A 27,859-nucleotide genomic window follows, 5' to 3' on the forward strand; every position below is an offset into this window, starting at 1 on the left:
CCTTAAGGCAACCAGCTAGGAGGATGGTTATAAGAAAGGATGTCCACAGAACCCTGTTGTCATGCTTTGTTTGTACCACCTTTCATTTGTTTCCCAGTTCTTCCCCTCTTCTATTGCTTCCCTCCCACTCCAAAACCCCTGGGTGTTTTGGAGCCTTGCACAGGTGCAAAGCTAGCAGAGTCATTATTATCCCTTGGCACCACATTGCGAAATAGTTTTTATTAAAGATTTTCTTGAATTACAAAAGAATGTGCAATGTCTCTCCTAAATACGTACACTTATTTGGAAATAAGCTCCATTGAGCATGGTGGGACTTTGATCTGAGCAATCTTGCATGGGATTCTGCTGTGTCCTCTTTCACATGGGCTGTTGAGAACTGGAGCCTGAACGCGACAACACTTGCATTCAATCCTTTCCTATCGTGCTGCATTCTGAGTCGGTACACTCAGAATAGCTGCAATCTTTTGCCACAGCAACCATCTCTGTTGCGCCACTGGCTCAGAGACTGGTGGGCAAGACCTCCAGCAGGTGCAGCATTCTTCTAGTGTTTTGGGAGCAAGGAGGTAGAAGATGCACATGTTTCTGTGAGGGGAAGCCACTGAATTTATATTGAAAACCACTGGCACCAACTGTTTCAACTAATGTGACTTGACAACATGTCCGTCAATAGCCCAGCTTCAGTAAAACTGGATAGGGTTCAGTTTGGCTGGGATTAAAACTTCACATTGACACTGCATTAGAGGAGCCGTGCAGGGAGCTGGATTGAAGACAGTCCTAAAGATTGAAAGAGTATGGGAACTCAATGGAAGGGCAGCTGGGAAGAAAGAGACAGATGATTCTGTGAGAGGTTTACTGGATTTTTGCAGTGGATTCCAGACTTGCATTGGTGCCTCCTTGTCTCTAATACCAGGTTCTAGAGATGATTTTTGAATGATGTGGGGTGGAATTCAGAAGCATACCCACTCATAAAACTAGGAGGGGGTTTTGTAGTTTTATGAGAGACATTTTGGAAGTTTCTTTCAGAGCGGAGAAGCAGCATATAGAACAATTGGTGAAATGGTTGGAGGAATAAATATTTTTAACAGGCCTGCGGCCACATAAGAAAGGATTAATTGATTGATAAATAATTTGTGGGATAGGATCAACAGGAAAATTATTTTCCCTATTTTGACTATTGGAAAATAGCGTTAGCATATTGCCCCAGGGACACAACTATTGCCACAGGTGCCAGCGCCCTGGGTGCCCGAGCACCCACACAATTCCCCATAAAATCCCAGAGTTGTGGGGCCAAGCTGGCACTCCTGGCTATTGTACGAGTTCCCTGGCATGGTGGATTCAGTATTTGAACTGGGACAAGATTAGCACCAATGGAGCCTATGTCTGTGGAAATCACTTCCAGGAGTGGAGTGCAGGCAGAGCAGTGTTGCTTGCCCGTCTTTCCAACTTTGAGCTTTACTGCTGGTTATCAAAGGTGTGGGGAACTCGGTGTGAGTGGGCGTCAAGAGCATCAGATTGGCTGTACAGGCATTTTGCAGACCTTCCTGCTCTTTGCCTCTCCCCTCTTGGTAACCAGCAGCGACGTTCAGCATTGGGAATCCAGGTTAGCAGTGCAGTCCATTCAGCCGGTGCTGCCCTCTTCCCTTAGAAGTGAAACAAACCGCAATGTTGCAATGTTTTGACATGCGTTGAAAACTTTTCTCCCAAGCCTCCCCAAATCAGCCTATTTTATTTCTGCCTTTTTCATTCCTGTTGGTTTGCGTTTTTTTATACTGTTTTATGACCCACATTATGTTTTATAGTCCATTCTTGTACTTCACTTTTTATGATGGTTTATATTGTTCAGCTGTATTGTATTTTGTGTATTTGATTGCCAGGTGGAGCTGACTTTTACCAGAGATTGTAAGCAGCTTTATAGAGGACCTTTCTCAAAAGGTAGGGGTATAATTTTCTATGGATAACTATTTGTTTCATCATGAATATGGTATGAAACAGTTTCCTAAGGTAACTATGCTTTGTTTCGCCATGTGACTAAAAGCAACCTTCCCTTTGGAAAAACCTGAAGGTGCATTGTTAAACTATGGAACTCAATCCCTCAGGAAGCAATGATGGCCTCAGACCACCTCAAAAATGGATTAGACAAATAATAAGGCTGTTGATGGCTACTAGCCATAATGGCTATACTCTATAGTTGGAGGCAGTAATGCAGGCACCCCCAAACTTGGCCCTCCAGATGTCTTGGGACTACAATTCCCAACATCCCTGATGACTGGTCCTGTTACCTAGGGATGATGGGAGTTGTAGTCCTGAAACATCTGGAGGGTCAAGTTTGGGGATGCCTGCAGTAATGCTTCTGAATACTAGTTGCTGGAAGCTTCAGGAGGGGAGAAAGCTCTTGTGCTTGGGTTTTGTGTGGGTTTCTCACAGGCATCTTGTTGATCACTGTGAAAACAGGATGCTGGACTGCATGAGCCATTGGCCTAACCCAGCAGGCTCTTGTTATATACTTACAATACTGCCTTTTCTCCCAGAGCTTGCTTCCCCTTCAGGTGTTCTCTTGAACCCCCACTGGAGGTCATATCAACATCCTAATGTTTGTATACTGGCAAGTTGCTCTGTATGGGATGCAGTCTGCCTCTTCTCCAAGCTGACAGCTGCAGTATCTAAAGGAGGTAATGCTCTTCTGTACTTGCTCGGTTTTCTCTTTCCCACCTCTGCCTATCATCCCGCGTTATCCGATCAATACATCCTTGCAGCCGGAAATGGCTGATTAGCACTAAAAGTAGAGGCAGCAAGCAGAAATCCTCCCTAGAGAAATTACCAAGAGTGGCAAAGATAAGGTCTAAGGACCCTCGGTTCATTGAGATAATGTCTTTTTCTTCTTCCATTGGGCATGTGTATAGGAGCTGATTGATGCAGGTACATAATGTTTTTCCAGACGAAATGGGGGTTGAGAGGAAGGCAAGTTACAGCCATAATGTATAAAAATGGTGAGTCCCCATCTCCCCTCCTCCCTGCTCTTCTGCCATCTCCATAGACAGTACCTGGGTTTAACTTTGTAAAAAAACAACAATCAAGTAGTGTATAAATGTTATGAAATAAATAAATTTGATTCAGGTCTCAGCTCAGAACCTGTTCACAAGAGCTCATCTCTGGACCATGTAAAGAAACCCAAAGAGAAAAAGTCTATCTGGGCATATGAAGAGTGCATTTCTCCCTCCACTTGAGCAACCACTGACTGGTCCATGTGTCTGAGATTGCAGGGCAATTCTAGATCAGAGATACTGGATTCTAGGTGGGTTGCAGTCCATCCCTTGGCATCTCTCTTTTTAGACATCAGCTTTTGTGTCATCTACCCCTTAAGAATACTCCGAAAAATGTAAAGTGTGAATGCAAATAGCATTTTTCAAAAAACCAAAACAGAACACACAAGCTCAACAGAAAGCCCAGAGATTTGCCAGGCCCTTCTTGAATGTTGGTAACAAACTTGGGTTTATTGCTGTGTGAAGCAGCCTTAAGTGAGTCCTGGGTGCAGCAGAACTCCTCATCACCCAAAGCAGTGCCGTTCTCGTCTCCCAGGCAACCAGTTTATAATTCTTTCTCTGAGCAGTTGCAAAGGAGGAAGATAAGATACGGCTCATGTTCCGTGGCAATCAGATGGTGTCCAGCTACCTATCGGCCGTAACTGGATGTTTCTGCTATTAATTTTAAACTGAGAAATGGGGAGGGACAATTTGTTTCTTCAGAGGGTTTATGAAATGGCAGCTTCATAAGTCTAAAAGTTAACAAGGTTCCACTCTCCAAGTGCACGTCTCTTATGCCTGTCCTTGGTAAGCGGTTCATTTCTCAGTGTCTGGGTGCTCATGCGCACATGCTGGATTATACATTATATAAGGACTATCCAATTATCTATGACCAATGGGTTGTGAGTGGCTTAGCAAAGAAAATCCCCATGTACCACAGAGTAGGTGTCAGTCAGTTCTGAAGATGCCAAATATCGCATGACGTTGGCGCCTTGGTTAAAGGGTTTTTCTTGAATGAGCTGATCCTTGCAAGTTCACATCAAAGGGCATGTGAGCTCTGTGTTGAATCACATCCAGGTTACCTGCCCTTCTTGTCCATTAAACAGGCTCTCTGTTCTGTCAGTGTTCATATCAATGGGCTGGATGCAACTATCCCTCTCTCTCTTCCTCCACCCCCGTCCAGTAAATACATAGTTGCACAATGCTCTGCTTATTTGTTGTTTGAGGTGCCGATGTCTTCTCTCAATATATTGCTTCTGTTGTGGAGAAATCCTATTTTCTGACAGTGGGGCCAATCATTCTTAAGCCAACTGAAGCTAATACAACAGAGCCATGATTGTTGCCCATGGTATATATGCATACTTATTCTCGTTTTCCTTGTCTCTGGTCCAGCACATTCAGCAGGTTTTTGAAATACTACAAATACTTGCAAAAAATATAATGGGGAAGAAAAAAGTATCATGAAATATAATGGCTCAACACTCTGGAAAACAACAAAAACAGGCAAAAAAGCCAATGTTTCTCACTGAGGCTGTTCAAAGTGTACTGTCTTGGAAAATGCAATTCTTCCCCAAGATTGTGATGGCATTGTCTTGTGGAATAGGTTCTGCAAGTGGTACCTATTTGGTATTGCTTAAACCAGCCATTGACAACCTGGTGTTCTCCAGATGTTTTAGACTACAACTCCCATCAGCCCCCATGGCCATGCTGGATAAGGCTGATGAGAGTTACACTTCCTCCCTCACAGAGATGAGCAGATGTGACCTAGCTGAGTCCAGGAACAGACCTCCTTGGTCTTAACCCTTTCATGAGCTAACTAACACTTAGGCATACTTACGTTTGACTGCAATTTCCCCCACACATCACAATACACTGCCAGTGTGAACACACCTTTGCTCAATGTACACCTAGCCGCACGCTGAGAACCTTGTGATTGCCCATTATATGTTGCTGTTGATATATTTGGCAGTAAACACTATAGTCTGTTCCTGATAGTGGCAAATCTACCAGTATTCTAACTGGAAACTGGCCCACTGTTCTCGTGTTTTGTGCTGTAGGAGTAGACATAATGTTCTAAATTGATCTAAGCAATTTAAATGTTGCAAGACCCTAGTACAAAGATCATGCTCTTGAAGCAATCCTAATTGCACCACAAAAGCATTTCCATTTGGCCTTAGTTTGCTGTTTGCCTAGCATAATGGTTCATTCAGCCTTGGATGTTGGACTCCACTGGCCTGTGGTTTGGCACAGATACAGCATCACATCTACCAAGTTAAAGACCAGTCAGGAGCCTATATTTTCAAAGCTAGCTTCCACCTATTGGATGCCATGTATGGGGAGGATCAGACAAAGGCACCAGAGTTATATAGTAAAAGGAAAGTTATAACACAGAGAAGAGAGACTCCTGCAATTATTGACACACAATGGAGAATGTGTTTCCAACCCAGCCACCCTGCCAGGGTCCCTATTTACTATATATAACTCATCCTCTTTGTTTATAATGCGAAGCATCTGAAGACCCAAATGCAACTTATCAAAGAGTCGGCGTGCTTGAGTATTCCAAATGGGTTCTGCCTGGCCACACATAAATTGTCAGGGTAGAACTGTTACTGATAAAACACTCAGCATAGCTATAATTTGTGGGTTGCTAAGAGCAGGAGCCTTTTTATTCAGAGATGATGGCTATGCTGTCTGTCAGAGGGAAAGTTCATTTTCCCCAGATTAGTAAATAAAGCCATTAAGAGCAAGACAGATCATGAGTTTTATTCTGGGTTAGATCCTTAGCCAATATAAATCAGAGTGACAGTGCTGAAATCTATGGAGATGTACTTATGCTAGCACATAATGAGGATCCAGCTTTGATCATTTCTATGCAGGCTTGACTTTTGCCCAAGTCACTAGACCCAGCAAACAAACTCTAGCTTGCCCTTTACAGTAATGATGGTGGGTAATGAAGGGACAACAACAATTAGCAATCAATTATTTAACCAACATAAAAGCCAGGCAAGTAAAACAGTTCCATTTTGCAAGTGTTATAGGTAATGTGGGTGTTGGGGAGAAACCAAACCCGTCCAATTTAGTTTATAGTTGTGCTGGAATCCAATTAGTAAATGAATGCAATCAGTCGAACCTTATGAAAAATGCCACTAATTAATAGTGTCATTGGGTCACGCATTGAGGTCAAGGAGGCAGCACAGCAATTGCACTGGTCAGTCACATGCATAAAAGCAATGAATCCAGTGAGGCATTTAAGAGGATGACCTTTGTTCAAAATAAAGGATAAGTCACCACCTGTTGTCAAACAGGAGGCTGAATAAGAGTGAGTGCTCCATTGGACTGTGGCCTTAAATACGTGAGAGTCAGAGGGGTGTAACAGATAGAATGTTATACTCTGATTTAGGAGAGCTGGGTGCAAAATCCTGCTCAGTCATGAAACAGACATACTAAAGACTTGGGCAGCCACCACTTCTTGGTGCATCCTGAGCTCTTTGGGGGAAAGGCAAGATGCAAATGCAAATCAAAGGATTTCCAGTTTACATTCATAAATTGCCACTGGTATTCATAGTTTGTCCCATTCACATATAAGGTGGAGTAGGATACAAGTCTTGCTTTAAGAGTAAAAGTAGCATACTTGAGAGGGACAAGGCAATGACACATTATGTTTTTCTCTTCCAAATTTTTTTATGAGAAACAGCACGATGAACAAATAAAGGCTGCTCTGGGGAATCGTGTTCAGAGCAAACCCCAGGAGGAGTACTATGAAACTGCTTTTTTCTTTCTTTTTTAAGTATTGATTCAAATGCTGGTCTTTTGGGAAAGAATATTTGAATTTGTGCTTGTGCAGCAGGTTTGAAATATTGTGGTGTTTGGATATCTAGTTCATCAGAAAGATTAATTTATTCGGAGCTCCAGGGTTTAGAACAGGGGTGGGCAGCCTCAGGGCCAGAGATGGCCCTCCATGCAATTTAATGTGACCCTCTGTCTAATTTCATGTGGGTGGCAAGGAGGAGGGGAAGAGGAGACAGAAAGAGAGGGGGGAGTGAAGAAAGACAGAGGGATGAAAGAAAAACAGAAATATAGAGCAGGGAACAATTTTCAGCCCAAGGACTGTGATCTCTTTTGAGCGAGTTTCCAAGGGTTACGTGGCAGTGGTGGGTGTGGCTAGGGGCAAAAGTGGGTGTTGCAATGAATTAAAATTTATCTTTGTACAGTAGGCTAGTTACCACCTACAGCATTATACCAAAGAGGCATTATCAGAGCTCAAGGGCACATTCTTTTCCAGGCAAAAATGCTTGGGGTGCAAAGCAGGGTCAATGAGAGGTGTGACCTGTGGAGAGGGACTGTGGCTTGGGAAGAGTTCCAAGGGCCAGGCAGAGAGGCCCAGAGGGCCACATTGGGGCCCGAGACTCCCTGCCCATACCCCAAGAGATTGACAGATGGAATAGTCAGAGGTATAGCATTTCTGTAGGTGAGTGATGTCAGGTAATTGTATTGTCTGAGCTGAGCTCATGTGGTATCAACGTCAAGTTTATAGACCCAGATGTTTCCAATGCTCTTGGGTCAGATGGCCATCTCTGTTACAACAACTGATAAATCAGAGACACTGTGATTCAAATTGAAGTGCTTTGCAACTAGTTTTTCCATTTTTCCAATCAAGGTTGTGGACTTATGGTTCCTAAAAAGTGTGCGTAGATCAGTTGTTGTTTTACCCATGAACTGAGTGGCATTCCAGGCATTTGCACTCATTGAAATAAACTACATTGCACGGCCCACAAGTGATGCTTTGTTTGATATAATAAATTATGCCAGTCATAGTGCTTTTGAAGGTAACTGTCTGCATGAGATAAACACAGGCAATACAGTGTTTTGAGTCATGAGGATGTGATCTAGGATTGCTGATTGGTGGCTTCAGTACAACTTTCACTAATAGTCTCCATAGATTGGAGACTGGCAAAATGCTATAACAGGAGGCTTGCTGATTGCTTGAGCAAGATGTTCTGAATTTGCTAGTAATGGGTAGCTTTCTCTGATTGCCGGGTGATACCTAGGAGATGTTGGATAGAAATCTACTAAACACAGAATAAGGTGGTTTTTGTTGACTGATACATCACTTTCATGGAGAACATGTTTTCAGGTAAAATGCTTTCCTGGTAGATGTTGTATTAACATGTAGAGGATATCCTCTGTGCAGATGGTGTTCTTCAGGTTAACTGGTTCTTTGATCGTTTTCTTTGTTGTTGCAGATGACTTTGATTTGAGCTGTGGATAATGCTTCTCTTCATATGTCTGGAATGCCTGTATTTCCACTCTAGATAGCTGTGGGCATCAGTGCATTTGTTGTTGTGATCAGTGACTTTTGTGTTGTTTCTGGTGGTAGGGCTCAAGGAAAGGGATGGATGGCTTATCAGTGGTGTTACCAAACGCATACTTGAAAGAGGGATATATACAGTTGGTGATATCACAAAGTCATCAGCAACATACCGCTGCCATATAAGTGGTTTACAAATAGGCTCTTTCAGGATGCCTTGTTCAAGTTTCCCCACAAACAGCTTTGCATAAAATGGAGTCAAGCAGGTGCCCACAGACAGCTGTATCCTGTATTCGTAGGCAGTGTTGTCCATTGAATGTAAAGTTATTACAAGCAGGGATCTGCTGTAGCTAAAGTGATGATAACCTATGTTCTGATATTTATTTTAAAGACTGAATCCCATCATTATCATGTATATTGGGGTAAAGAGATCTGACAATTTCCTTATCAGTCTTGCTCCTGGAGGGTTTTATATGTTACCAAGTGCACAAAGCCAGCCACCCTAGACACAACCATTCTTCTGGAAACAATACAACAACCGAAAGGATCTCTCTTGCTGTCTCTGTATTGACTTAAAATTACAAAATATGGTACAAAATCTCCCACTACATATTAAGGGCACTAATTGTTTATCAGAATCAAGTCTTTGTATAAACAGTTTGACAACAATATTATACTCACATTGGCTGGCATGTTGCTTTACACCAGGGATGGGAAACCTCAAGTCTGCGTGTGTGCGTGCAAATTCAGCCCTCCCGGTCTCTCTGTCTTGCTCTCTGGACTTTTCCCAGGCCATACCCCTCACTGGCCTTGCTTACACCTCCTTGAGTATTTTTTGCTGATTGGAATTTATTCTTGAACTCTTAAAAATCCTCTTGCTTGTTTGAATGGAAGATAGAGAGGGATGTTTGATTACAGGCAGCTCCCCAGTTCTCCAAAGGTGGTATTCTGGGTCAAAGTGAATGTCAGCAGAATGTGCCTAAGCCCAGCCTGCCCTATTCCACCCCACCATTCTGCCCCCATTCCTCCCTTTCCCAGGTCCAAAAAGGACCCACACACCAGCAGCTGTATGTCAGTTGGATGTGCCAAAAATGGTTGCCGCTTGTATGTGTAGAAACAAGTCATTGGAAAGGTAATTTAACATGTGTTGCTCTGCCTATATTTGCTTCTGGCCTGTGGCCCCTGGGAGGCTGTTGAAAATGGAATGCAGCCTTCTGGTTGAACAGGGTCCCTATCCAGCTGTACATTACTGTATTTCAGTGGGCTAATGTCTTAAGCACATATTGTCTACGTGCAATTCTCAGAGTGGCAGCAATTTCCTGGTAGATCAGAATCCTAATTACACATGTGATTGTTGCACAGAATCAGCAAATGATAAGTAACTAAGTTGTGGATCCATTAGTTGGCATGGAAAGAACGTGTTAGTTTTGGTTATTATTTGGTAATAATAAAAGATTTCCCTGGATCCTTGATCCAGATTTGGGGCAAGTACTCCCTGATAATAAAGTCCCAGCATAGATTTAAAATCACAAAGCATACAGCAAAGTAAAGCATGGAACTACAGGCTGTTAGACCTTTAAAATATTCCATTTTAAGTCACTTCCAACGCTTCCCCTTTCTTCCCCTTTAGCTTAGAAAAGACCACAGAGTTTGGCAAGTTAAGAATGGTTTTCTTACAACCTCTTCAAAGGTCAGGTTCATGTGCCTTTCCATACAGCAGCAAACAAACACACGCAGTAACACCTAGTTTCAAAATAGTGTGAAATGTTTCTAAACACATGGTCTAGGCTTGGCGTGATCAGTCCAAATGTCCTTTCTGGTCAGTTTCACATGGTGGAAGAGAGTGAACAGATAGCTTTGCTTAACCCTTCATCCCAAGGTGAGAAGGCATGACCAAGCTGATTTTGGCAAATTAGCGTAGTCTATGGTCTTAACCCCTTTGTGCATTAACTAGAGCTAAGCATGCTGGTTATTTGAGGCTGATATCCCATCCGAGTAAACACATCTAGAATATTGAAGAAGCCTTGCTGTTGAGAAAGAACACTTCAAAGAAGTTCAAATATCACACAGTATGAATCTTTTCTGTAAAATGTATGTATTGATGCTTGTATTGCTTTTATTTTGATTTCCTCTTTATCTTCCTTTTTCTGGGTATTAAAAAAATCATTTAAATACGGTGTTTCAATTCTTCACTCCTAATTTAAATTAAGACTGCTTCAGTGTTGGAAATAACTGAAGTCTTCTTTGAGCTAAATTTTTCTCTTATGTTCAATTTTTATTTTATTTTTGAAATTTGAACACAAAAATGGTAAGTTAATTTGGTATTAACTTTTTTGCTCGCACTTTTGGGCTGCTGGGTCAGGAACAATAAAGGGATGATTTGATTGTAGCAGAATCCTTAAGAAAAATATAAGATGAAAGAGCAGAACATCACACCTCTTTTGCAGTTTATTTCCTAGCAGTAAGTAAGGTATGACAAATATAGCATGCATACTATTTATACATAGTATAAAGTATCTTATTCATTCTAGCAGGGGGGCAGTAACTGCAGCTGATCCCAAGCAGCCAGGATCCTGTTTCAATGGTAACTGTTTATAGCACTTGATATGCAATAGTTCATTAAAACCTATTAATGTATAGCCAATATATATTTATATGGACTGTATAATATATTTAATGATGTTTTAACCAGGATTTATCTGACTGACTGAACCCAAATGGACCTTGAATTTCATCACCCCATTTGCAGGCAGCAATGTTTGGGACAGTATTGCTCTGTCTTTTCAGTAGAGGTGCAAAATCCCAGGGCTGTGCACAGCGCCCTCTCTGCTCCCGATTCAGAGTCTTGGATTGTCCATGACCTGAGGAACATCCAGCCTGGCAGGGATAACATTTAATGCATATGGTGAAGAGAGGAACAGTGGAAGGAGAAGCTGCATCTGATCTCACCCTCCAGACCCAGAGTAGGAAGGATCAATCCCCGTGGGGAAGGCCATTGAGAAGGAACATCCTACAGCCCACAGGACCGAATGCTCTACTCACCAGCAGCCTTCCTGCTTGGTGCCTCCCCCCTGCCAGTCCTAGATAGCTCCAGGTGGTCCAACCTGACCCAGGGTGATCCAGGGCTGTCTCAACCTGACTTGGCCCAAACTTGGATCCTTGGCCCCCAACTGAACCAATTCAGTTCAGGCTTTGGTTGAATCCATTGCACATCCCTACAAAATTCAGAATCGGAATCAGGGGGTGATTCACCATTAGCACTGCAGTCATGGTAGGTGTCTTTTGGCTTCAGCTATAGGCAGTACCAAAGTTCTTCTTTCATTGGCCCAGCTGCCGTTTTGTTTCTGCCAACTTTATTTGTGTATTTACAGCGTAGATTATAGGCTGCCCAATAACACGGTTCTCTGGACAACTCACAACCAATTTAGAAGCTTTAGAAAGGGATTAGACAAATGAATGAAGGAGAAGTCTATTGATGGCTACTAGCTATTATGGCTATGCTCTGCTTCCATGCAGTTGTGCTTCTGAATGCTGGTTAATGGAAACTGCAGGAGGGCAGAGTGCTCTTGTGCCCAGGTCCAGCTGAGTTGAATAAGGCCAAGATCCTCTCACTCCATCATTCTTTGTAAAAATCAAAACCAACAGGCACTAGAAATGTGTCACTGACTGGGCCAACGGCAGAGCACGACCGACACTCTTTGCCTTCCTCATATATTACATATAGGAAAATTTATTTATTCATTTAAAACTTTTATTAGCTGCTTGCACTTCAGCCAAAGCTCTCAGAGCAACATTAAGAATAAAATGACTAACAGTAAAACACATTAGAACACAGCAGCAATCAACTTCCATGGTAATATAAAACTCAGCAAATTAAAAGACCTGGCCAAATAAAAGGTTTTCACCTGGCAGCAACCGAAAAATAGACAAACCTCATTGAGAAGGGCATTCCAAAGGTGATACCTGAGAAGACTTCGTTTCTTGTTCCTATTTTGAATGGAGGAGGAGGGGACTCAGAGCAGGGGAAGCATCATAGCTCAGTGGTAGGGCATCTTCTTTGCATTCACAAGAAACCAAGTTCAATCCCTGGCATCTCCTGGTAGGGCTGGGACAGAACCCTGCCTGGAACCCTGAAGAGTCATTGCCAGTGAGTGTGGACAATACTGACCTAGATGGACCAGTAATGATCCAGTACAAGGCCGCTTCTTATATTCCTATACATGCAAATTGTGGCTGACATTTGGGGACCTCTGGGCAAATTACCATGGAACATGGCTGATTCTCACAAGCACTGTGCCCAGCCACCCTATAAGCAAAGTTGTTGGCTTAAAAAATTAAGTTTAAGGGGTCTAGCACAACCACAACCCCCCGAAGTCCCCTGGGTCAACCCTTACCAGTGCTCCTAACTGGCAACATGTGACTACCATGGAAATGTTTTCCTGTATCCAGGATCCCATTTAGGGATGATAGGGCTGGGCAGGTTGTATCTGCCATCTGTGTTTCAAACCACAAGTTTTCCAGCAGCTCCTATAACTCTGGCCAGCTCACTGGCTTTGCACAGAAAGACACTATTTTTGTAGAAAAAATTACAAGAGGTTTGCATGCAAATGGCATGCATTTCTTTGCTTTAAAATAAGGGTTGTGGGGTTCACATGTAACACTAAACCAAGGTTTGGCATTATGAGGATCAGCCATTCAAACACCCTTCTCCTCCAGGGTGGCTGTGAAGAAGGTACTGGAAGCTTCTACTTCAATTTTATAATAACCACAGTTTAGTCTTGTGATCAAAGCTGAACTGTGGTTTATCTTAATTGTGATTTGCTCAAACGATCTAGATTCTTACAGCACAGTTGGAAGTTGGCTTGTTTCAGCAAACCATTGGCAAGATCAGCCACAGTTTCTTGGGTCAGATGACATGGCAAGTTAATTTTTAAAAAATTAAGGAAAAGGTTAAAAAAAATCCCCATGGCTTTACTTTGCCTAGATTCATTCTTACAATGCTAAACTGTTTCGGCATTACATCTGAACTTATTATTATTTTGAGGAAGAAGCTCTGCAGCTCATCACAACAAATGTTATCTGACTATACTTTTAACTTTTGCAATTTAATCTTGTTTGGGTATTTCAAATTTGCTGAGGTTCACTCCCTGCCATGCCCCACATACCCCTAAAATCTGACTTTTGATGACATCTTACATTGGAGACTGAAGGGATGGAGTGTGTGTGTATGTATGTGTGTGTGTGTTTTCATGCTGGATATTAGAAACAGTGGTGATATACTTCAATGTTATAACTACTGTCAAAAATGGTCATGTCTATGAAGCCACAGGGACATTGCTTTTCACAGTTCTAATGGTTTTGCCTGCAAAGGTCCTATAATCATAAAGGGGCTATGTAAGTAGCAGGGGTCAAGATTAAAGGAATAGCAGCATTAATGGAGAAAACACCAGGACAGGCACTAACTAAATATTATAGGCGCCTTCTGAGGAATTACTAGGGGTGCTCAACCTTGTGATTTCTGCCACTTACTTGCCGAAAGCGCAGCCCTTCCGACGCCACCCGTCAGCTGTCACGCCTTGCGGCATTTGTCAGCTCATGTCACCGGTAGCAGCAGCTGCCGGACGGCATTTTTCCCTGGCTTTCTCTCCTGCTTCGAACTCTAGCCACTGAAAGAGACAAAATTTACATTTCCAATTCACGGGCAATCCAGTCCATTAGGTTTAACAAGTGAATGAACTTCATATGTAACCTACAGCAAGCATCAGCTCGGTGGCTATTCATTTTAACTGATTGCCTCGTTCGCTACATCCAGGAGCCCCTGGCGTGGCCATGGCAACTGGTTTTGCTTAAATGCAGCTGAACAGTGGAGTTAATTTTAGATGAGGAGGAGGCTGGGAAGCTAAGGGGAAGCTACAGCAATGGCTTTCCCTCCTTCAAGGAGTGGATTCTCTGTCCGCTGGTTTATTTGCAGATGGTTGTACACCGGTACTGTGATCTGAAGCTGGAGACATGCATTCATACTGCCATATTACAGATCACAGCTATATTGCAGGCACATGTTCTTGCAATGCACACTCCTGCAGGGTTATACAACCACCAATATCTGGGCATTATAGAAGTGAAACAGACTCAGATCCAGAGAGAGGGACAGGCAAAAGTGTCAGTTTCAGTTTCTCATTTTTCCAGCCTTACGTTTTGTTCAGTTTTGCTCCCCACCCCCAAAGTCCTCTTGAAAATTCATCAGCATTCTGTAATGTGATTTTCACCTAATACAGTGGTACCTCGGGTTACAGACCCTTCAGGTTACAGACTCCGCTAACCCAGAAATAGTACCTCAGGTTAAGAACTTTGCTTTAGGATGAGAACAGAAATCGCACGGCGGCAGCAGGAGGCCCCATTAGTTAAAGTGGTACCTCAGGTTAAGAACATTTTCAGGTTAAGAATGGACCTCCAGAATGAATTAAGTACTTAACCTGAGGTACCACTGTACACATGTTTTTGTATGCAGTTTTGCCTGATATTAACCTTTTGCAAATACAATCCATGTTTATATGTGGTTTCCACCAATGTATGCATTTTATGCACATGCTGCTTTGTGTTCAAACCTTGGTTAGATAGCTACATTGAAAAATATGAAGAAGTGCCATTTTTGAAGGATGTCTGTCTTGTGATCAACAAATAGTTACACGAAGTTATGAACTAGGTAGTTTCACTAACTGAAGTTCTGCCCCACCCTTATCCAGTGGGCCCATATATATGAGCACAAAATCACAGGCTGAAAGTTGGGTAACAGTTTGGGCAGATGAGAACTATGGCAATCTGTGTTATTAATCCACCCAGCAAATTACTCAGATTGAAGAACACGCCTCGGAGCAAGAGTTGTATAGAACTAGCCAGGCCCCCATTGGTTCCACAAATCACATGATCCTGACCAGTCTGGCAAGCTGCATTCCCACCCCACCCCACCCTGCCATGGGGGTGGCACTGCAGCATAACAGAGATTCGGCTGGGAATTCCTCTGTCTCTCAAATCTGACTCCATGGTAAAGAGAAAGTAAAGTGGGCTTTCCAAGTTGAGTCCCTGATTTGGTCCCCTGGGCTCCCCACCCCCCAGTTGACTTTTTAAAAGGAAAACATAATGGAACCAACAAAGCAGGCTTTCTGCTAGCTGTGCAAACACACAGTTCTCATTCTCCAGGGCCCTCCAAGTAGGCGTTGTCCCAGAACGTGCAGCAATACTGTTTTACTGTTCTGTTTCTCAGAACTGTTCAATACTCCATAATCACCACCAATTGTATTTTTAATAGATTTTAATTAGAAAAGAAAAAAGAAAAGCAATGACAAAACAGGCAATAATAACAACTGATATTTCTTCTACATTCCACAGTATCAAAAAATCAAAGATCACTAAAGTTTACAGTTGAAGAGTGATTTTTCTTTGGTTTTTTTTCTTTTTCTCCCTCTCTTTAACATTAAACAATAAATATTGATTTAGATGCACTTGTCTTCTATGTATTATTTTTGCTGAGCTAACAATACATGGAAACAATTTTTCTAGAAAGAGCAGGTCATATGCCTCTTTCTGAAATTTCATCCATTACTAAAGGTTCCCACATTTTATCATGCCAGCCTGTAAAAGGCAGCAAATGAAGGTCTTTTCATCTAGTCGCAATTCAGCATCTGTTGTTGTTGTTCACACAGCTTCTATATCTAAACATCCTAGCAACACTGTAGATTCTACAGTGTAACCACTAAATGAATAAAAGATAACTGTGGGATACTTAGGAGGGCTTCCCACATGTCTAATAGGATGCAATAGCTCACAACTGAGTCAATAAACTGGTGTATCCAGACTCAGAATCTTCTGATTCGGGGACATAACCAACCAAGCTAACAATATGTCCACCCAACCATGGTTGGAACATTGTTCATTAATATTTTGCAACTTTGCTGGAGTGCACTCCTTATTGTTACCACAGGGGAGATTTCTCTTTAAAAAAAAATATATATTGAGGAAGATTCAAGTTGTGTTGGAGACTGTGATGGACCATATCTGCCTCTATTTCTCCTCTGGGGAAAAGACCTGGAACCATTTGACAGCATAAAGAGGTTGTTGTGGTGGGATTTTTAATTTTTCTTGCCATACTTGAGGCCCCAGTAAGTTGCAGAATATTGATGTGCCCCCTTCTGACTGAGTCACTTAGTGATCTGATTTTTAACGCAGCCAGATTCCAATTAGTTTTGCACAAATGCTAGTCTTGAATCAAATTACTCCATTGTAGGTATTGGTACCAAGGGACCACTTCTCTCTCAATTCTAGTTAGACTTTGAGGAAAAACCTACAGTCCTTCATTACATCTTTAAATCTCAGTGCCTTACTCTTGCTCTATAACTTAAAATAGTTTTATGTACAACTGGAATTTAATTGAACGCTTTGTGAGAGAAACTTTGAGGTAGAAAGAGTATGAGGGGATGTGAGGGGGTTGTACTAGCCTGGATAAGCTGTGGGAGTCAGAGAAACTGGGCCACCAAATGTCTTGAAACCTGGGCTGAGGTAAATTGTGTGGTAGGATTGTTTGAGAGGTTGTTATATAAGCCCAAGTCATGATACTGCCCCCAATTCCTTAATATAGAGCTGTCTCTCTTAACAGTGAACTGCCCCACTGAACATGACTCTTATTCCAAAGATGTAACCAACAGATATGGTTTGGCTCCAACTCCTATCAGCCCCACTCAGCAAAGTCAGTGCTTGGGGATTCTGGGAATTGTAGTAATCCCCACAATGTTTGGCAGGAAGGGTCACCACTGCAACTTGACAGTGGGATGGGTGGGTGGGAGGGAGGATGTTGGTGTTGTGTGGGTGCACTGGTGGGAGTATCAGATTGGCTCCGCAAGGGTGCTTGCACACCATTGACATCCTTGCTGCCTCAACTTTTGCCCTTCCAGTAACTGGAAGTGACATTGCTGCTGGCATTTCAGGTGTACAGCATTGCTGTTCTATGCTGGGCACTGTAATTCAGCAATATTTGGAGGGCCAAGGATTCCTCATGCCTGTGGTAAGGGATCTCCCTTGGACCCCTTTTCTGCTGTTTATTGAACAAGGTGGTGGGGGAATGAAGAGAGAGAGAGAGAGAGAGAGAGAGAGAGAAGCTCAATATTCATGTAAGTCCAGAGTTGAAGGTATTGACTTTAGACAAGCATAGCAGTGCATTGAAGCTCCCTGAGGCAGCTCTGCTGAAATAGCTCATTTGTTAACTCCAGCTCCGGAGCCATGAATGCCTTTGCTGTTCTAGTGTTGTCAAATGTCAAAATCTGTGGTATCAGAAGTGCTCACCTGCTATGCCACTTCTACACAGAGCCACCAGTTCACTTTCATCCTGACCTCCTGAGATTCTAGTTCTGAGGAGTTCACCTTGCCATCTCACCTGAGGTTCACCTGATTCTGCACATGCAAATCTCTAACAGATGTCTCCTACTGGCACTTTCAGCCTTGAAGCTCAGAGGGTAACCTTGGTCTACTATCTCTCAGCTGAACCTACCTCACAGGGTTGTTGTGAGGATAAATGAAGGGGAGAGGAAGGGATAAATGTAATATTTAAACAAATGTAAACAGGGGGCAAAAGCACTCAGGTAGGGATCACAGGAGGGACAGTGAGGGATGTGGCCTGGGAGATTGAGGTATGCAGCCTATGAGTGCAAGGCTCTCCACATCTGCTTTTATAGGCTAGTAAGTGTCTTTCACCGCCAACTGCTCTTCTTAAAGAATTCAGGATTTGAAGAGGAAAAGTTGGAGGTTTTTAAAAGACCCCCACTAAACCTATGAAATGTGCTGTAGAGACAAATCTGTACTGTCAAAAGAGTGAGTTATATCCCCCTTGCAAACACAAATACATTCCCATTTTTGTTGAATCAAGGATTTATTAGATGTTTGCTGATCCTTTATCCTGTGCCACATGATTATTGGAGGGGGCCTGCCCTTAGAAATTGCTTAGGAAACTACTAGCTGCCTGGGAAATGCTTTGTGCTGGAGAAGATTTGATGGACTGGTGGCCCCTTTAAACTCTGGGTTAATACAGAACAGGGACTTGTGGTGTTAGATTTTTCCGTGTGCTCTGGTCAACATTTTGTACTCTTATTTTCAGCATTAGCTTGGAAACAGGTTGTGCTCAGCTGCTGCAAGTAAACATCTTCCAGACTGTACTATCTGGATGGGAACTGACACTAGACAGGGTTGGGGAGCTTAAAATTATTGTCGTTTTCCCTTGTTTCTCAATATGTGTTCTGTAATTATAAGGATATATATATTTAAAGTAAGTATCCTCTAAATCTCAGGTGGTCAATTTGTGGCCCTCCAGGTATTGTTGGACTACAACTCCCATAAGCCCTGACCATCTGCCATGCTGACAGGAACTGATGGGATTGGTAGTCCAACAACATCTTGAGGGAACCATGTTGGCTACCCAGTCTCTGTCACAGCCTAATTTTCAGGAAAAGCCCTGTTTCCATTTGTAATCAATCAAGGGAAGTTCTTGAAAAAAGTTTTACCTCTTTCTTCAGCAGGTCCCACTGTGTTCATTGGGGCAATGTTGGGGTGCTTCTCCATAGCCTGCTGTGATGCCATGTTTCTTCATCAACCATGTGGCAACCATCAAAATAGGGCCAAACAACCGGTGGAGGGTGCAGATGAATGGCTTTGTGATAGGTTGATCTCTGGTCAGTTTCAGCAACACAAAAGCAGCCAAGTCTGCTTGAGAAAGATAAACTGAGCTCATCTGCCACCCGCCCCACCGACTCCAGATTCCTCCTTGCTTTTGCTTTCCTATGCACTGCCCCTTACCGGATTATTTTCACTCTCCCCCCAACCACCTTTCTGTCTCTTCTTTCCTCATATCCACCTTTATGCCTGCCTGCATAAGAACTTCAAAACAGATAAAAGTCACTGGCATCCTCTCCAGCAATTACGGCTGAAGATGCATAGAAAGCTCCACCCCCCCCCCACCCTGAATTCCAGTGACTACAGGCTCTCTTGGATGGAGTTTTCTTTTCTTTTTAATGGATGCAGTGAAACCTATTGAGATTGATTAGCCAACATTGTGATTTGTAATTTTGCTTAATGCTATTAAAGGAAGGCATTGACCGCTCGTGCAAGAGAGCTTGGATGGATGCCAGGATTTTGCATAATGAATTCAGAGGATTAATCTCATTAGTTTTCCCCCTCCTCCCCCTCTTGTTGCTACCCTTCTGAAGGCAAAGCACAGACTCAAACCAACAAAACAGCCTGATGCTGACTGGATTGCATCTGATATCTCAGAGACCCGTCCTTTCTGCACTGTCAGATAACAGTATGACTCAGTGCACAGTGATAAGTGAAGAGAACAATGGCAAGACTATTTGAGAGTCTGGGTGTGCAATTCAAAAGCCTCCAGCAGCTGAAATGTTCAGAACAAAAGAAAATCATGCTCTTATATAGATCTGTTACCTGCAAATGGGTATGCAGGCATGTAGGTAGATACAAGTGTATAAATTGGGGCCACACAGCAGCAACACTGACAAGCACAAGTGGTCATTAGGTGATCCCTTATAATAAAAAGAAGGTTATGACAATACGGGAAATGGCTTTGTAATCATCACAGCTCCAAGTGTGGGTGGCTCCAGGATGTTGGAGACCAATGTTTATTATGGATGGATGTCATCCTACCCTGTGAGTCATGCTCATATGGTTGACGTTCAAGTGAAAGAACAGGCTGCTATACAAAAATGATACTGTGACCGTCCATTATTTAATGGAAAAACCGCTGGCCAAGGCTGAAGAAGTAGCTGTAACTTCTTGGAGACTTGTGTGAGGGAGGTCAGCTTGGGCTTGAGACTCTCTTCGTATCTGGAGCAAACCAATAACAATAACAATGCAAAGAGCTCACAGACATTATACAAAAGAGAAAGATTTAAGGCTGTGAGAGTAGCTCTCTCTATGCAGCAGTCTCCCTAAATCCTGTATTTCTCCAATATGAGATTATGGAGTTCAGAATGCACATTGAAGGTAAATATTCAGTGCAACTGCTCACAAGTAAGTCCCATTCAATGAGGCTTTCTCTCAGGTAGGGATGGGGGGAGAAATTTGGTTCCACTTACATTTTAATGCAAACCTACTTCATTCACACTTTTGAGAGCAATATGTGAACCAAAACACAGCTACCTTTCAGAATTCACACTTTTCTGAATGCTGCAGTGCTATTCTCTAATCAAAACAAGTGTTCAAAATGCATATATTAGGGGGAAATGTAGATAAGAATGCATAAATGAAGAGAACATAATATAACAAAATGCAGATGAATTTCTATGGGGACTCTCTTTTTAAAAATCACAAACTGGTGCAGGAATAGGATGAACTGAACTTAAAACTGGAAATAATGAGAAATGGAATGGAGGGGTGGAAATCACAGGTTTATTAACTGCTGCTTCTGTGTAAGAGGGTATAAGATTGTACCCAGCCTTAGATTACAACTCACAGAATTGTAGAGTTGAAAGTGACCATAGGGATCAACTTGTCCAACCCCTTGAAATGCAGGAATCTTTTGCCCAACATGGGACTCAAACTAATGACTCTGAGATTTAGTCTCATGATCTACCAACTGAGCTATCCCTCAGTTCATGATGCTGAAACCGTATTGGATGCCTGACTGGAGCCTTGGGAGCTGGATGAGTGCTGTGTGTGATAATGAGCTCCTGAAACCCAACCAAGCTGAAGCGTGGACATGCCCGTGAAACACAAACAGGTTCTCTGGTCTGTATTTGTTGAGCTGGTCAGAGGCCAGTGCACTCTCACAGCGGGGACTTCGGGAGTGCTGTAGCTAAGGTCATGCCTCTGTGGTTAGCTGACAAAGCCCAGCCAAGTCACGGTCTTCCATGGCATATGCTTGCACAGTTCACCTCCCTGCCACTATATGAACAGTTTGGAGGATGCTCATGAGGTTGGATTTCCCTGGGTGCCCAAGGGGCAGGCTGGCGCTTGCAGGCATGGGTGAGAACAAGCTGAAGCTGCATGGAAGGCTTCCCTTGCACTGAGACAATGTGACAGCCTCGTCCCATTAGTGGCACTTCATTCAGCTGTTACAGTGTCATATCCCATTAGTATTTGTTGTCGTCTGTGGGAGGAGAGAGTGACTAATGCAAAATGGCTCTGGGAACATTTGAGTGAGAAAACAGAGGAGACTGATACTAGCAAGAGTCTCTCCTGCTAGAAATTTGCTGCCTGGATAGTTAAACCTGTTTCACTAGATATCAGGAGAAAGGAACAGTTGAGTAATGGCAAATTCAGGCTAGTCCACAGTTTTTCAGGCTGGGTTTTTTTCAGATGCCTTTAAAAGCCTTACAATTGAAGAATATGTGGCTGTATATTGGCTCCCAGTACATTTCCGAGGACAATTCAAAGTGTTGGTGCTGACCTTTAAAGCCCTAAACTGCCTCGGCCCAGTATACCTGAAGAAGCATCTCCACCCCCATCATTCTGACCAGACACTGAGGTCCAGCTCCGAGAGCCTTCTGGCAGTCCCCTCACTGTGAGAAGTGAAGTTACAGGGAACCAGGCAGAGGGACTTCTCAGTAGTGGTGCCTGCCCTGTGGAATGCCCTCCCATCAGATGTCAAGGAAATAAAATACTATCTGACATTTAGAAGACATCTGAAGTCAGCCCTGTTTAGGGAAGTTTTTAATGTTTGATGTTTTATCATGTTTTTAATATTCTATTGGGAGCGGCCCAGAGTGGCTGGGAAAACCCAGGCAGATGGGCGGGGTATAAATAATAATAACTTCTTCTTCTTCTTCTTCTTCTTCTTCTTCTTCTTCTTCTTCTTCTTCTTCTTCTTCTTCATTTAGCTGCTGATGTGGTTTGCCCAAGATGCCCCCATCTCCGGTCAGTGGTGTTGCTACAGATTTCCTGGAGGGGGGTAGAGCAGGGCAATGGATTTCCTCTCCCATTTTTTAATTGCAAAATAGCACTACTAAAAGACCTTAATATGGAAGCAACCTCCATTCTTCTTACAACTGTGTTAGGATGACCTGTACTTGAATCTAGTCCTGGAGCATGTGTTCTCCAACCTGAGACCCAGAAGTATGACAGGATCCTTCTGGGCATACCCTGCTGATCACACTAGGTCATAAAACTATGCTCCTAATGCTTATACCAGACCTGGCCAACCCAGAGACTTCATATTGACTGCCAGTTACAGGGGCTAGTTTTGCACACTCCTGCATTCTTCTAAAGCCTAAACATAAATACTCTTACTAAGCATGGTCTCATCTTCAGGCCATGCAATTCCTGGTGAAAGGCCTGGAGTCCCAGACAGAAGTGATAGACTTCCATATGACAGGAGCTTTTTGTCTCCATATAAGCTATTTAAATAATTGCTATAGGACATCAGATATACACACTATCCAACCAACAAAATACTTTGCAATCTCTGTCATAAATGTTGCATTGGCAAGATTGGGAAAGTCTGAATTTTATAAGTGCACAAAATCGAAGTAGCTTCTTTAAGGAGAAAGAGCAAGGAAAGTGAATCCACATTTCCTAAGTTCCCACCAGACAGCAAAATCAAAGGATGGCTTTGTGACTGCCTGTTTTGCACTCAACAAGATAGGTGAACACTGTGAAAGGGTTGGTTTGAGCTGCCCAGGTCCCCATTGTTTATGTTTTAGGAAAGAGCTTCTGTTTCTCTAGCTGTTCAGAGAGCATAACTATCAGGCAGTTCTCCTGCCGCATGCCATTCAATCATGTCCTTTGGCAAAGCATCTCAACCTACACATGCCACCTGCAGACAGCATCATGTTACTTTCACATAATTACATGTGACAAACTTCAGCGTTACATCCTATAAATATTTATAAAGCCAAGACACAGTGAAGACAAACAAGAAAATGCTTCATGCTGAAAATGGAAACAGAGGAGGGGCATTAGCGAAGGACAGATCTTTCCGTATGGAGATATAGGCAAGTGCCAGGAGAAGCATGAGGTCACTTCTGGTCCCTCTCAGATGTCATATCAAGCTTAATGAGACCAGAAGGCTTCCTTCACTTTCAGCTATATCTCAGTCATTGATATTCATTGATATTCAGCTTCTTTTGATTGATATTTCTCTGTGGGTTTCTGGACCTTCTACTGATATGGACTGAAAAATACATTTTATTTCATGTATGCCTATGAAGGCAGCCCTATACTGGGAAGTTTTAATGTCTGATGTTTTGTTGTGTTTTTATATTTTGCTGGAAACCACCAAGAGTGGCTGGGGCAAGCCAGTCAGATGCAGTAGTAGTAGTAGTAGTAGTAGTAATAATAATAATAATAATAATAATAATAATAATAATATGCTCCTTTTCTATAGATCTGCCTCTCCCATAGCTTAGGGTTGGTGTTGCCAACCTTTTGGGCCAGTGGGCACATTTGAAACAGCAAAAGCTATATTGAGTAGCAAGATGGGCAGCCAATTCCCTATTCCCCAAATACATTCAGAAAAACATTGCAAAAATTAAGCATTTGAACTTACACTATTTTTTTGTACAGCACATAAAGTAGGCCTGACTGATGAGCAATCCATCACTTAGCCACAAGTACATCTGGTATTTTGTGGCTAAGTGATGGATTGGTCATAACTCATTCTAAGTGCCACATATTATACCTTCAGAAACTGAGTTGTTAGTTCAAGGCAGAGATTTCTAGCTATTGCTGACTCAGAAGGGCCATGTTTCAATCCTTGGTGTGCTTGTCAGATGCTGTCTGTCACAGCATTATAGGACACCAGCCATAAAGCTACAGACATTTGACTCTTTCTTGCTCTATAATAAACACAGGTCACATTTACAATGAACTGTTCAAAGCTTGTGGCTCAATATTGCCTTGGGAAAAATTTATTTCTCCCCCAGGGTTCCTATATCTTGACCATCCCAGGAACCAACCAATAGAAAGAGACATCCACAGAACAGGCTGATAGTCCTACTGAGAAAACTTTGCTTCCTAAGTCACCCATCATTCAAATGTCACCTTTTAAGGTTCAACATAGATGTGAGCACCCAGAGAAAATACTGCTATACTACTATGGTGGAGTCTCCTTTGGACGTCTTTAAGCAGAGGCTTGACAGCCATATGTCAGGAGTGCTCTGATGGTGTTTCCTGCTTGGCAGGGGGTTGGACTCGATGACCCTTGTGGTCTCTTCCAACTCTATGATTCTATGATTCTACTTTTTCAAGCTGTTTCTTTAAGTGGAATGAGGTGTTTTTAAATTTTAATAATTCTCCTTTCAAGCTCCTGAAGAAGGAGTTTTTCGCTCTGAAATGCCTTGAGCTACAATAAAGAGTTTTGCATCACTGGGCACTGAAGCCTGTTCTCCTTTTTGTCTTATCCTGCTTTCATCAGCACACCAGTCAGTTCCAGAGGTGTTGCTGCAGTGCCTATTTAGAAAAACCAGAACATTATCCTTTAAATGGGATCTTTTCCACCTGAGAGGTGGAGCAAGTATTTTTGCTCTCAGAGCTCCTCCAGTTGACCTAACAACAACAACAACAACAACAAAAACAACATTTCTACCCCACCCATCTGGCTGGGTTTCCCCAGAAACTCTGGGTGACTTATAGCAGATCTAAAAACATACTAAAAACATCAAGCATTTTTTTAAAAAACAGTATTCATCCTGATTTGATTGCACAAAACTTATGCTGATGTTAGACTATGCCCAATCTTTATTAAGCATTCATCATGATGTGATTGCAGGAAAGCTATATGACAACAGCATTCATATTGACTTGCTTGTAGGGCTTTTATATGTCTTCCCATTAATCATCCATTCATCCCTCACTTTTCAGTGCATTTCCCCCTCACCTTTCTAACCACAAAAGTCCATTGGGGGAAAAATGGATTTGTTGTGCTAGAGCACTTTAATTGACATTAGTTGCACAAACCTAAATGTGTGCTTAAACAAATCATACTAATGGTGTGGAAGCATCTCAGTAGACAGCTAACCATTTTGGCATTATCTGAGAATCAGGTCAGATTACTGATTCCTTCACTAGTTAGCTATCCTTAGTTTGAACTACGGTAGACTGTGTGCTACTGTCCATGGTGCTGAAGGCATACCTATCACCCTAGAGTCCTCCTTTGCGCTGTGTGTTCCCTGAAGTTGCCTTCTAGTTTCATGATATATCTATAGTAGGAACATAAGGTATCTTCATGAGTGATGGTGCCTTTTCTTGTTAAATTGTGAGGTCTGGAATGCTAAAAAGAGGTTTGGGCCCAACTCACAATAGGCTCAATTAATCACCAGATCTCCTCACCCTTCCATTTCCTGAACATACCAAGGGTATGGGAAGAAGTTGATAATGGGGGAAGCTTTATAGCAGCACAAAATTAAGTGTTGGGAAGTATGTGAAATATAATGCCTTACATGTGAGACCTCCACTGCTATAAGTACCCCACTCGAACTATGTTCCCCAGTTAGTTCGTGAAAGAGCTTGCAGTATTGGGGAGCTCCTTATGCTCGGTTTACAGCAGGTCCAATTTAAAAGAATGAAGCCCAAATTAAAGACTTGAGTCAGACTCATCATGAAGTGGGACAGAACCATTATGAACTGTTCCTCTCCATGGCGCTAATCACACCATTGGCCAATAGCTCCTTCTTGGACTAGGATAGGAGACTGTGTGTGATAGTAGAGAATTCCAGGGGAGAAAGGGCATTTCTAACCACCACCTTCACCTCTTCTTAATGTAGCTCTTTGCAGTTGCTGATGACCTTCTAAGTCACCTCGACAGCCAAAGAAGGGCTACAAACTTCCTTCCTACACATGAGAGTAGGAAAGGGACACAAATTAGATTCCTCTGGGGACAACAGACTCACCCCTTTCAGAACCACTTACTGCCACTGCTGCCCTCAATTTAGCTTTGTGGGCTGGGAGCAAATTGAATCAAATGTCAAGATTGAATTAGACATTGATTAATTTGCCAGTCTACAAATGCTGAACATAGAGATTCAAATTCAGAAAGCTTTGAATTGAAATGTTTGCAGATGTCTTTAGCGTTTCAGAAAGTTAACCCTCAAAATATGAAGATTATTTTGAAACTTACGGTAAGTTGCCTCATATTTTTAATGCTAAAAGATCTTCTACATACTGAACTGTTTAATTTTTGATGTCATATGTTCAGAAGACTGCACATTATGTGAATGATAAGAACATGGGGTTTTCACATACAAAAGTCCTTCAATTCTATTAAGTATTATTTGTTTGTGTGACAAAGGGAGAAGAGCAGGCATAAATAAACCCTTAAAAACTCAGATTGCACCAAAGCTACCTTTGTGCTTTGAATAAATGTCCTTGCGAATACTTTCACATTCAGCCTGCATTAGACCATTTGTATGCCCACACCTAAAATGTGCATGTTCAGGAAACTGGATGATTGTGCAATGAAAAATAAAGGTTAGGAGCCAGTTGTGTAGATGTGCTGCCAACGGGACATTGATTAACTGGCACTTTTCATCCACTGAGATGGTAATCCACTAATTGCTCCATCTCTCTTAGAGGCAAAGGACCAGACCAGGTGGAGTTAAAATTTCCAAGCTCCTGCCTCATATCAAAGGTAAATACAGTGACCCTTCATTTAAAAAGCATTATGCTGTTCTCGTGCAGCAAGTAGCAGTCCAAAGAGGACACCTACAGAGTGCTTTACATAGAACCATGTACAAAGATTAATGGTGCTAGTGAACAGTGAGGTCCCTCACTTGGTTAGGTAGCTTTGCAGCAAGAAACAACTTCAGCTGAGAGTTTTGGTTTGTTCCCACCCTCCACCCCTCCAAAAAGGGAGGGAAGGTTAATAATAATATACTCTTAACAATCCCAACAACAATTTCATTATTATAGTACCCTCGGTGTCCATTGTGCTTTACAGAATAACAAGCAAAAATGGCAGGCCTGTGCCCTAAGAAGCTTAACAATGTAAATATCCGCTCACTTGCTTGAGAGTTGGGCAGCAGTAGCTGCATGGCAGGATGCTGCCACCATTTTGCGGTTTCCGTGTGCTGGGCTCCAAGGGCCAATGGGAGAAGTTCAGGTCAGCCTTAGGTTTACTTTTAGTTGGAGATGAGAAATAAGCGGTTAAGTGCAAGGTTTCAGAGAAAGCTGATCTCTGAAGGAAAAGATAGACGTTATAGGCCAGGCATAGGCAAACTCGGCCCTCCAGATGTTTTGGGGCTACAACTCCCATCACCCCTGACCACTGGCTCTGTTAGCTAGGGATGGTGGGAGTTGTAGTCCCAAAACATCTGGAGGGCCGAGTTTGCCTTTGCCTGTTATAGGTATTCCAGGAGAGAGGTCCAGACATAAGGGGCAGAAAGGAAGGAATCATTCTAATGTTTTCTGGTTCTGTCTTCAACTGAGGATGGCAGATCTGGGTGGTGTTTACAGACACAGACAGCCTATGAAAAAGAAAGATAAGGCTGAATTTTAACTTCATTTAGGGTAGGAATGGGGAACCTGCAGCCCTCCAGATCTTTCT

This window comes from Podarcis tiliguerta (genome assembly GCF_965153285.1).
Source record: "Podarcis tiliguerta genome assembly, chromosome: 6".
In the NCBI taxonomy this organism is placed as follows: domain Eukaryota; kingdom Metazoa; phylum Chordata; class Lepidosauria; order Squamata; family Lacertidae; genus Podarcis; species Podarcis tiliguerta.